The sequence below is a fragment of the Nuphar pumila genome, unplaced genomic scaffold (assembly GCF_984573655.1).
Source record: "Nuphar pumila unplaced genomic scaffold, dmNupPumi1.hap1.1 HAP1_SCAFFOLD_269, whole genome shotgun sequence".
In the NCBI taxonomy this organism is placed as follows: Eukaryota; Viridiplantae; Streptophyta; class Magnoliopsida; order Nymphaeales; family Nymphaeaceae; genus Nuphar; species Nuphar pumila.
The window spans coordinates 25999-38997 of record NW_028323250.1 but is presented as its reverse complement, the minus strand read 5'-3'; positions in this window follow the sequence as shown (position 1 = coordinate 38997).

Here is a 12999-nt window from a genome sequence, read left to right as displayed (position 1 = left end):
TGTAACATTTGGCTCTCGTACAGGGATTGTTGTGGAATTCACGTTCATGTCAGAGGCGGTATTGGCCGCGGCTCGTAAGGCCCCTTGGGGGACAGCGGGATTTCGACCGCTCTTCATGGGTACGTCTCGTTCAAGACCTTCCGGTCATTCATGATGAGCTTCAGCTATATCGGCCAGGTATTATCTACGGCCTTCAGAACTTTCATGAGTATCGCTTGACTCTGCCAACTTCAGAGCCAGCCGAGGACGCGACAGGGCGAGCCTTGATGCTGCTGGCAGAGCACAAGCGAATGACGCGTGTCTTAGCGACACTTCAGCAACTCACGGGATCCATCTCGATTTGGTGATGGAGACCGCACGACTGGCAAAATGTACAGTCTCAGGCCTAGAGAAAATGCTCTCTCTGGAAGAATTTCAGGCACCCGAACCAGGAAAAGAAAGGGATGCATTACGTCAGTTAGTCATGGCTTTCTTCCCTAGAAGCCATGGCAGAGACGCTGGCGGATCATGGGCTGACAAGCCACCTCAAGGATTTAGTTTTCAGTTAGGAACATTTCATGGCGACAGGTGCAGCCTTCGCGTCAAATTCAGTGGAGGCAGCAGACATCGAGACAGCCTTGCTTCAGTCAGGGGAGTGCGGACAGGTGGGCATTATTACCCAGATAGCCGTCTCCAAAATTACGCAGGCAATGTTCGAGTTGTTATCACCTTCAGGGCGGGTGCTTTATGTAGCCGTCACCAAGTTCATCGGGGGTAAGGATGCCATAGCTGCGGCAGCTCGGCATCGCCTCCATCATAGGGAGGCAACTCCGTCACGCAACCTGTTACGCCTCCTACAGCAGACAACGGAGGATGCCCCTCAGGAGAAGGATTTCCTCCGGTGGGTCTACAGGCTTTAGTTTCTCATTCAGTTGGAGCTTTCAGTGTTCAGCACGCTTTGGCGCCTTCATGCCGAGGTCTCCAATTACGGAACTTGGGAGCATCAGCGGGCACCTCTGTTTCAGCGTCAAGCATCGCTCGCTGTGGAGATTCAATGGGTTTTCAGTGCCCTCGGGGAGGACAACAGTTTCACGTTCGGGGCCACCCTAACCAAAGGTGCCATCACTGACCAGCTCCTGAAAGATTCAAAACCCGTACTCGCAGCATCAGACGGCATGCGATTTTTGGAATCCAAATGCGCAACCTCAAGAGTAACTTCAGAATGCCGAAAGCTGGGAGTGCTCCGCAGGGTTGGTTGAACTGGTTCACCACCGTTGAGACTTTTCATGTTAACATGTTCCCTGCTGTTAGGCTGTCAGTATGACAGCTAAGAGTGCACTATGCAAGATGCGTTAGCATAGGGCAGGTATGAGCTGCCTTGCTGTGGCAATGAGGCAGACTACGCTGGGCGAGGTGATAGAGATCGGTACTGACAAGATGACAAGCTCCCGACTCTATCCAAGCACTGTCCCTTTGTAGGAACGCTTCCTCTAGGCTTCGGGACTCTACCCTACGCTACCTGTGCGCGTTGGTACTGTGTGCACATGACTAGATAGTCCACAGACTATCTACGACGCAGGACGGAGTCCATGGTCTATGTCATGGCCAGACGCATGCGTGTAGGTCTTGAGTGTAGGCTCCAATAGACTCCTGTAGGCTTGGTACCTGATGTAACCGTCCTAGGCTACTGAGTAGAGGCCCGGACTGGGGGTTAGGGGAAGGGCCCCAACCCTAAGGAAGTGTTGGCTCTGAATAGGTCTTGAATGTTGTCTTGATGTACCTTGCATGACAACGATGCTGCAAGTACACACGTTAGTGTTGCCTAAGGTGTATACGTGCATGGCTCGGTAGCCATGTGCGTATAGCCTTAGCGAGAGGTCCAAGGCATATGCATGCTGCATAGCAGTGTGCATATGGCTTGTAGCCTGAACTCCTAGATTGAGGCTGGCTTGGCCAGTCTCCAATCCTAACATCCCCCCCCTCAAAAAATAAACCTTGGCTCGACAAGGTTTAACGTACGAACGAACCTAACGAACCGGCGAAGCTAACGTCAGAACAAACGCGCGACAACCGGAACGCTCTAATAGTATATACGTGGTTACTTACACGGGGCATTATGGATAAGCACCTGTCAGAAGGGGTCTTGTGGGTAGGATGACTGCCAGGATGCATGGGAAGCGGGCTGGGAAGCGCTTGTTGGTGAACAGATTGTCCTGAGGGACCACTAGGTAGCGGTCGCATCGGTTCCTGCTGCAGCTTTGCCTACACAAACCAGCAGCTGAGTAGGGTAAATCCAACGGGGTATGTTATACAGGATAGGGGACATGGCACTCATGGCATATTGAGCATAGAATGGGTTTTTTGGAGGGAGTATCAAGTTGATCATTCTTGATACTAGCACCTGTGGGGGTCTCTGTAGTCACCCCGTGCGCGGCTTCTTGACATCTTACGTTCGTTACTCGCGAGGTACCCGAGGCGGGCCTTGCAACGGTGCGCCCCACACACTCGGGGGTCAGCAGATTTTTTCACACCGCGCACCCGTTCTACACCAACGTACACGACCGCCACCGTTGGTGTGCAACGACCGCCCGGCGTACACGACCGCCACCGCCGAGAACTTCTCTAGCCTCCGCTCCTCACAATTGGAAAGCATTATATATTTTATTTTCAAGGCTAGAGTAGGCACTGGTTCTGAGAACGCCCATAAGGACGCCCCAAAACTGAGTCTTGAGGACGCTGATTAACACGCTCCCAAAACTAGTCGCGGGTGACACCACGAAAAATCACAACATTGGTCGCGGGTGATCCCACAGTACATGGCATGGTCGCGGGTGACCGCACGGAGAGAAATATTAAAACAAGAGCTCGACGACTACTGGATGGAGGATACCGACCTTGGGATATTGCTCGTTCGCCGATGCCTGCATGTCTGCGTGCGTGGTATGCCGCAATGGCTTCGTGACAGCCCTCCAGGTTCGGAAGGGGAGCCACCGATTGTAGTGCGGCCCGTAGCCCTTGAAGGCGACTCTGTATTCCTCTCGTGGACCCGTTCTCAGTTTGCGGATGCGGTGGCCGACTATCGCTTTCACCTCGAACTCCTCGAAGCCGTCGACGAACTCCGTAGGCGGGGGTCGGATGACTCTGGTGTCCGGATGGTACCGCTTGAGAAGGCTGACGTGGAAGGTGTCCGCGCACTTGATGTCTTCGGTAGCTCCAGCTGATAGGTGACGGCATTTGGGACTGCTAGGACCTTGAAGGGTCCCACCCATGCCGGGCAGAGTTTCCGTACGCCGTCCGCAGTGTGCTGGAACCATGGATGCTTTGTACTGAGGAGCACCTGGTCCCCAAGTTGGAACGACTCGTCTCGTCGCTTCGCGTTGGCTGCGATGAGCATGGCTTGGCGTGCCTTTTCCAAGCGTGCCGTTGCCTCCGCTTCGATGCGTAGCCATTCTGCGCGTTGCGAGAGTGGTGACGTGGCCGCTGCCGGGGGCAGTCGTGGTGCGTCTGGGTGCATGCCCAGGGCCAGATAGTTGGGTGTGGTGTTCAGCGACTTGCAAAAGCCATTGTTGAGGGCACTCTGCAGCGCGATGAGGAGTGTGGCCCAATTGGTCTGGGTAGCGTTGATGTAATGCCGCAGCTGCTCCTTGACAGCTTGGATGGTGCGCTCCGCGAGTCCCACCGTTTCATGGTGATCCACGGTACCCACATGGACTTCGCAGTTCACCATTGCGAGTGTGCTGTGGAAAGGCCCCGTCTTGTTCTTGAAACGGCTGTCCGGGCCGCATATGACCGAGTATGGCTTGCCGAAAGTAGAGGTTGCCTCCAGCAGGATGTTCGCTGCCGTTTGCGCTGGGCAATGGGTTGGGCAGGCCCGTAGCAGCGTGTACCGCGTTTTCCTGTCGACCATGACGAGGACAGAGTCCTTGTCGTCTGGTGTTCGCGGCAGTGCGACTGCAAAGTCGATGACCCAGTGTTTGAGTCGCTCGGCTGGAATAGGCAGTGGTTGCAGCAGTCCTGCTGGTCTCCTGCGGAGAGGTTTCATACGTTGGCATGAGTCGCAGGTTTCCACGTAGCGTCTGACGTCCTCCTCTAGGGTGGGCCACCAGTAGAAGCGTTCGACGGCTCTTCTGGTCTTAAGTACCAAGGGGTGGCCGGCCTCCAGGGGGTCGTGGTATTGGCTAATGCACTCCTCGCGGATTTTATTCTCCTTCGGGATCACCAGAGCGCCCTTGCGGAACCATAGTCCCCGTGACTGTGTCCAGGCCGTGGGGGAGTGCGGTTGCTTGAGCTGGGTCTGGATGAGCTGTGCCATTGCTGGATCCCTAGTGTAGCCGTCAACGCATTGTTGCAGGAAGCCTGTGGCCCAGCTGTACCCGTGCGGTGCTGCGACAAGCTCCGCTGCTTTCCCCGGTGTGGCTTCCTCATCCTCCTCGTCTTCCATGAGCGAGTCATTGGCCGTGACTGTGAGTGGTGGTTGCCGTGGGCAGTGTTACAGATGTATGTGGAAAACGTAGGGGTTCCTACGTCTGCAACGTAAACCTCGATAGGGGTGTTCAGCAATGGGACCAAACACCCTTCACCTGAAAGAAGTCCTGACCGAAGTCCCTGATACGTGATATATTCTGATAGTGTCTCCAGGCATCTCCCGTAGGAGACCGACCTCCGAACCCTGGACCTCCCATTGCTGCTATCTGATTCCCTATCGAGGATGACTCAACATACGTCTAGCGACGTCTTCACATAACACATCACCCCCTCGTCGCAAGACGGCAGGAGCACGGAGTCATCTACTGAACGTGAACATGAAACATGAGATATGAATGTGAAATGTGGTCATGAACATGAAGTCTGAAGTCTGGTCTAGACATGAAACTGAACATGAAGTCTAATCCTTGTCTGCATCGGCGCCTAGTGGCGGCCAGTCGTCGTTCGGATCTAGACGCTGAAAGCCTTCAGCCAATGCCAACGGACTGTCGTCCTGTGCTTGAGTGGCTGCTTGAGAGGCGCTGATGGGGTTTCGGGGGGCTATCCAGCCTACCTCCTCGCGTCTATCGATGAAGTCCCCGAGATCATGACGCATGAACTGAGCGCGCGCTGCGCGTTCGGCTGCGCGATTGCGACGCCGTGAACTTGAAGGCTGAGCGTGTGCTGGAGCCTGGCGGACCACAGGTCCCAGATCTGAGTCGAGGTCGCTGGACAGCGGACTCTCATTTGGGTTATTCCAGTATGAAGGCCCAACTGATTCTGATGCAGCTGGCTTGACTGGACTTGAGGGTACTGACCTGGGGTTGACTCCCCACCCTCCTGACTGAAGGGGAACCCGTGCTGAGGGGCTGACTTGCATGAACTCACTGTAGGCTTAGAGCCTCCTTTCTGTACAGTGGGGACAGCCTCTTCAATTCTGATGCTGGAATGGCCCTGAATATTTTGGCCCTGACACCTTTGGTACATCGTCCAAGGTAATCCTCGACTGTGCTGATACAGTTCTCACAGTCCTTGAACTCATGCCAGGAGGGCTCACAGCTTCCCTTCCACTGGACGAGGATTTCTGCATAATTCTGTTTCCTCTTGGAGCGGGAGGAAACCACATTATGATTAATGATGGCCTCTACTTCCCATTCTTGAGCTCCATCAATCATGACTGGCACAACTGCCCTGTTTCCCCTTGGAATATAGGGCTTGACTAACGTGACTGACACTCTGGGGTGTATCTGCAAATTGGAAGGTAATTCCAATAGCACTGTGGATCCATTGGCACTGTGCTGTAGCACCTTGACTGGTCCAATGAATCTGGGACTGAATTTGTGCCTTAAACTTGGATGCCTGAGACTGATGTGCTTGATACTGAGCCACACCAAGTCTCCTGTCTGATAATGGTGGTTGACTACACCCTTCTTATCATGAGCTTCCTTCATTTTGCATTTAGCCCAATGAACACTTTGCCTGGCTCTGGCAAATTCTTCTTTTGCTTGAAGATATGTGCGCTCCCCCTTCGGTACTGAAGCGCCCATCCATGAGGCCAATTCTGACTGTGGGGCAACTAATCCCTTCTGAGTTGCTATTCTGTCCTTTACCGCCTCAAAGGGGGCTAAAGGCACCGTGATTCTGTTCATTCTGAAAGGCGTGCTACCAGTTGCTTCACGATACATGTCGTTCAGAGCAAACTCAATGAAGGGCAACTTCTTGTGCCAATCACTCTGATCTGGTGCTACATAATGCCTTAATGCAGTCTCTACCACTTCATTGGTCCTTTCCACGAGGCCATTGGTCTGAGGGTGGTATGCTGTACTGAGACTTAACCTGATATCTGCTAGGTCACACAATGTCTTGAAAAGTTCTGAATTCCATTGTGGACCCCTGTCACTGACTATCTTGGTAGGCATGCCATAATGAGGGAAAACCTCCTTGAAGAACAGCTCTGCAAACCCTTCTGCAGTCAGAGTGGTGTGTGCTGGTATCAGCCTGACCATTTTGCTGAGATGACAGCAAAACACCACGATAGCATTATACTTTTCTGAGGCTGATGGGGTTAAGTCTACGATTAGATCTACCCCCACTGTTCTCCAGCAACTGCTAGGAGCCTGAATGAATGTAAGCGGTGGTCTTTTTCTACGCCTATCCGGCTTATCACTCTGACATTTGTAACATGATTGGACGTAGTTCTTTATATCGGTGGAAATGCTGGGCCACCAGAACTGTCGTTGGACAAGTTGGAGTGTCTTCTGAATCCCCAAATGCCCACACCATGGCACATCATGGTGCCAGTACAATATGTCTGACCTGAGTTCCCCTGAATCTGGAACATATAGGAGATTGCCCCGCCACAACAGGTCGCCTTTCCCCTCTGATAACTGAAATGCCTTGCGTTGAGCGGTGGTCTGTACAGAGGTATCTCCTCTCGTCCCAGCCCCGATTCTGTCAAACAACGCTTCTACCAGTAGTTCATAAGCACTTAGGGAGGGATCAGTCTCCTGTGGAAGGGCGGTAGACATCTCAGGCTGATCAGGCACAGGAGTCCCCTCTACCCCTGAACTTTCTGGGCTGATGAGTGTACTTGTTTTCTCACCGGCATCACTCCCATGACCTTCTGATAATTCTGAACATGAACGTGAACGTGAACCGGATTTCGCTGGCCCACTAGTCCGGCGGTCTGTGGAGGGAGGATGCTGTACTGATGAATTACTGAATAGGTGTGCGTCATGCAACTCATCAGTCTCAAAATGAACACGTTTCGTACCACGATGGCGGGCTGTTCCACCCCCTGATGACTGGTCATCCCCACGCTGACTGCTGCTCGGGGTGTGGCGCGTGTGGCCTCCCAGGAGGATGCTGGTGTAGGTGCAGACCACTTGCTGTCGGCCTCGATGAGCCTGGTCTGAACCTCCTGCAGTTGCGCTTCCAGTCTTGATTCTGATTCGCGAGCCAGCGACAGCTGTGTCATCGCCGTGAGGATCTGAGCACGCACTTTCTCCAAGTCGCGGCATACTTGAAACTTTTCCTGAGTCAGCTTGATGCTGTCTGCCATCGCTAGATGCATCAGCCGAGACTCGGTCATGGACGGGCTCTGCTGGGTCCATGCTGACACTGTACAGCACACTTCGTGAGCGGTCGTACATGGGATTGGAACCGAAAGGCCAATTATCCCCTGGTAACGTGAGTGCCTGCGCGGCTGGTGGCGTTAACATCCTGCTCAAGGCATCAGCCACAACGTTCCTGTCACCTTTGACATACAGAACCTCATACGTGAAGCCTGCCAGAAACTCCAACCAGCGAGCTTGGCGGCGATTGGGCCGTTCTTGCTTGGCCAGCCATGTTAGTGGCTCATGATCTGTGTGCAGCAAAACTGAACTGCCCTCGAGATAGCAGCGCCATTGCTTAAAGCAATATACCATGGCAAGCATCTCCTGCTCTGTGGTGGTGTAATTCACCTCAGCTGACGTGAGTTTGCGTGCCACATATGCAATTGGGTAGGGAGTATCTTCTTTGAACTGAATTAAGACACCCCCTATTGCCTTTGTGGATGCATCACTGAACACATGAAATGGCAAAGAGAAGTCCGGATGGAACATCATCGTTGCATTCTGAAGGCACAGTTTGAAATGATTCCATGAATCTGTGCATTCTGAGGACCACATTGGTGGATTTTTCTGGGTATGGGCATGTAATGCCCAAGCCAGGTCTGAATACTTAGGGATGAATCTATTAAAATAGTTCATGAACCCCAGGAATCGTCTGCATTCCTTGGCTATGGATTCCTTTAATACTGTAGCCTCTGATTTTGCATCTGCAGCTTGTGCTGCCGCCAACGGATGCACCAACGTGAGTGGAGGCTCCCAGTCCGTGAGTGCCTTGACTTTATTGGGATCAGGCATCACCCCCTGACCTGTCACAATATGCCCCAAGTACTTGAGTTGGCTTTGAGCCCATGTACACTTGGGTAATTGACAAAACAGGTTATGCTGATGCAAGGAGGTAAGCACAGCATCTAAGTGCTTAGCATGCTCCTCCATGCTACTTGACTTGATAATCACATCGTCCAGATACACCAGACAGTATCCTCCTAATATATGCTTTCTGAGGATAGTGTTCATGGCTTGCTGGAAGATGGCTGGGGCATTACTGAGGCCCATTGGCATGACACACCATTGATACAATCCAAATGGTGTGGGGAAGGCAGTATATGGTTTACTTTCCTCTTCCATGGCAATTTGATAAAATCCGGATGCCAAATCCAATGCACTGAATACACATGCCCCTTGTAAACTGTCTAGGAGCTCACCTTGATTGGGGATGGGACCTCTGTTGAGTACTGTCCTCGTATTCAAATGCCTGAAATCCACACAAAACCTTAGTTTCCCATTAGGTTTAGGTGCAAATAATACTGAAGAGCTCCAGGAGGAAGAACTTGGCTCTATCCATCCTTTTTCAATGAACTCCTGAATTCTCATGATGAGCTCTTCTCTTTCAAGAGGGGTGAGTCTGTACTGTCTGATGTACACTGGCTTAGCACCCTCAATGAGCTCTATATGGCATTCATAGCCAACTGCATGAGTGTGGGGTGGGATCTTTCCTGCTAAAGTGCCTCCCTCACCACTGTGTTTCTGAATAACTGCTTGAATTGAGGCCGGCAACCTGGTAGGGTTGTCGTCTCGCTGAGCGACCTTGTCAGGGTTATCCTCACACCCATGACCCTCATGAGCGGTCCGTGAAAACTGAACTGGGTTATCGTTACGCAAACGACCCTCCTGAACATCTACCACTTCCTTCTGAAGGAGATGTATTCTGTAAGCTAATTGAGTACCATGCTCAATTTCCCTGCGCAGCTTCTTGAATTCTTTCCATGAACCTGGCTGTGCCTGGTGATCTGTCTGTTTTTGCATGGTGCATATTTGGGGCTCTCGTATGGGTGCAAGCCCACATACTCTCTGTCTGTGCCACCAAATACCTTTGCCTTTATGACAGTATCGTGATACTCAAGGAATATATTGTAAGGGTGCAAAAAGTCATCCCCTATAATACATTCATCCCATGTTGAGCTTCTGGCATGACTTGAAAGGTGTGGATTGGGTGGTGTTTACCCAACTTGATAGAGACTGGAGCAGTCCCATGGGTCTTGACATAACCCCCAATACCCCCCACACTGTCTGTGGAGTTACCTGACTTCCAAGAAATTCCCAATCGTGTGAGAAACTTCCTTGCTCATAACACTTACGTTGGCTCCTGAATCCAACAAAGTTCTGACCATTGCTCCCCCAATTCTCATATCGAAACTCGTCTTATGGAGAAAAGCACCTCTTTCTTGAACATGAGGAGGAGGATTTGGGGAGAATGAAATGACAACTGATGCATGAGATGAAGGACTGATAGTGTGGGGCCTGTTTACAGTACTCCCTTCCACCAACCACGGAGTAAATGCCTTATGCTTCCTCAAAGACATGGGCAACTCCAACTGAATATTGTGGCCAGCCTTATCTATGCGTGACATATGTCTGAGAGCTGTATGTGAGTCATAAGGGTCTTTACCTGATAGACACAATATAACATCTTGAGTAAGGGCTGAAACGTTCATCCATTCTGACAACTCATCATCTAAATACCTGAGGGCACACCTGGGACCTGGCGTGGAAGCCCCTTGTTGGTTGCCCAAAGGAGCTGACATGACTGACGGTGCCGGCTCCCCCCCGCACCCTCATTTTTCTGCGTCGGCCGCGCGCGTATCGCGTGCAGCCTGCCGTGCGGTGCTGTACGCCCTCATCCATTCAAGCGCTGCCGCCTTGTGTTCGTTCTTAAAGAGCGGACAGCGCTTGTAGGCGTGATGCCCCTGACATAATATGCACGCGCCTTGATCAATCGCGTTCATGCATTGGGCCTGAGACATGGCTGGCGTGAGCCCCACGCGGTTCCTGAGGTAAGGGGGCGCCAACTCTGGCCTGTCTTGTGCGAGTCGTCGAACGACGTCCGAGAAGGACGCGTCGTCGGTCCTGTTGGACCGGGCGCCGGGACCCGTCCGGCCTGCGCCGCATCCCGAGCCTCGACTCGCGGATCGTCCCCTGTTTGCCCCCCCGCCTGGCTGCGAAGAGCCGCCTGAACCGCGTGAGCGTGAGCGCTCGCGCTGGTGAGCTGCGGAGCCTTCGGTTAGGGTGGCCCCGAACGTGACACTGTTGTCCTCCCCGAGGGCACTGAAAACCCGCTGAATCTCCACAGCGAGCGATGTTTGACGCTGAAACTGGGGTGCCCGCTGATGCTCCCAAGCTCCGTAATTGGAGACCTCGGCATGAAGGCGCCCAAGCGTGCTGAACACTGAAAGCTCCAACTGAATGAGAAACTGAAACCTGTAGACCCACCGGAGGAAATCCTTCTCCTGAGGGGCATCCTCCGTTGTCTGCTGTAGGAGGCGTAACAGGTTGCGTGACGGAGTTGCCTCCCTATGATGGAGGCGATGCCGAGCTGCTGCAGCTATGGCATCCTTACCCCCGATGAACTTGGTGACGGCTACATAAGAGTACCCGTCCTGAAGGTGGTAACAACTCGAACATTTGCCTGCGTAATTTTGGAGACGGCTATCTGGGTAATAATGCCCACCTGTCCGCACTCCCTTGACTGAAGCAAGGCTGGTCTCGATGTCTGCTGCCTCCACTGAATTCGACGCGAAGGCTGCACCTGTCGCCATGAAATTTTCCAACTGAAAACTGAATCCTTGAGGTGGCTTGTCAGCCCATGATCCGCCAGCGTCTCTGCCATGGCTTCTGGAAGAAAGCCATGACTAACTGACGTAATGCATTCCTTTCTTTTCCTGGTTCGGGTGCCTGAAATTCTTCCAGAGAGAGCATTTTCTCTAGGCCTGAGACTGTACATATTGCCAGTCGTGCGGTCTCCATCACCAAATCGAGATGGATCCCCGTGAGTTGCTGAAGTGTCGCTAAGACACGCGTCATTCGCTTGTGCTCTGCCACCAGCATCAAGGCTCGCCCTGTCGCGTCCTCGGCTGGCTCTGAAGTTGGCAGAGTCAAACAGTACTCATGAAAATTCTGAAGGCCGTATATAATACCTGGCCGATATAACTGAAGCTCATCATGAATGACCGGAAGGTCCTGAACGAGGCGTACCCATGAAGAACGGTCGAAATCCCGCTGTCCCCCAAGGGCCTTACGAGCCGCGGCCAATACCGCCTCTGACATGAACGTGAAATCCACAACAATCCCTGTACGAGAGCAAATGTTACAGATGTATGTGGAAAACGTAGGGGTTCCTACGTCTGCAACGTAAACCTCGATAGGGGTGTTCAGCAATGGGAGCAAACACCCTCACCTGAAAGAAGAAGTCCTGACCGAAGTCCCTGATACGTGATATATTCTGATAGTGTCTCCAGGCATCTCCCGTAGGAGACCGACCTCCGAACCCTGGACCTCCCATTGCTGCTATCTGATTTCCTATCGAGGATGACTCAACATACGTCTAGCGACGTTTTCACATAACAGCTGTCGCCGGTCACCCCCACAGACTCGGCCAAATCACGCGCCTTGTCTTCTTGGTGGATGGTGATCGTACCAGCTTTGCGGTCTCGGACAATGCGAATGCCCAAGAAATCATCCGGCTCCCCGAGTTTCCGGATCTCAAACATGTCAGCGACCATGTCGACCAGTGCATCTGCCTCAGCTGCCGTGCGAGCAGCCACCATTCCGTTGTCAACATAAAACATCGCAAGTGTCGCTCCTGCCACGCCGTGCAGGATCCACAAGGACGGGTCGCTCTCAGCCTGCACAAAATCTCGTTCTCGCAATGATGCCTCCCGTCGCTTGTTCCAGGTCCTGCCGGCTTGCGCAAGCCGTACAAGGCTGTGCAGGCGAAGGACTTCCCCACTCCGGCACCGGTGGGTGGTCGGAGTTCACTTCTTCTTCCAACTCACCGTTGAGGAAAGCTGTGCGGATATCAAACTGCCGCATTTCCAAGTTTCCGTGGGGCGCAGACTGCGAGCATCATTCGCATGGTCCCTGTAGGAGCAAACAGGCGCAAACGTCTCGTCAAAGTCGAGGCCGTGTTTCTGTCGATGACCACCAGCGACAAGCGTGCCTTGTATCGACCGCAACGCTTGCGCTCGAGCAAGATGCGACTGGGGAGTGCCTGCTTGTCGGCGGGGAGGTCACACTCAGTCCATACCTTGTATTGGAGGCACGAGGCGATCTCCTCGTCGATCGCACGCTGCCACTCGGCTGCGTGTGAACGAGACAGGGCCTCAGCCACTGACTGAGGGTTCGGAGGCCAAGGCGCAGGGGATGGGCTCCCCATGGTTCCGGCAGCCAATGCGAGCCGTTCCATGTCCGCGCGCACTCCCTGCCGGTGCGAAGGGTCCCAGTGCCTGGGGTCAGCACAGCGCTCCACGCGGCAGCCAACACATCCGGTTCCGGCTGCAGCGCACTGGCCGGCCAGACGCGGGCTCCAAGTTTTTTCTTTACTGAGGATGCCGGCTGCATCCCGCGTCGTCCCCAGCGCAGGCGCTCGCGCAAGCGGGTCTCCGCTCCC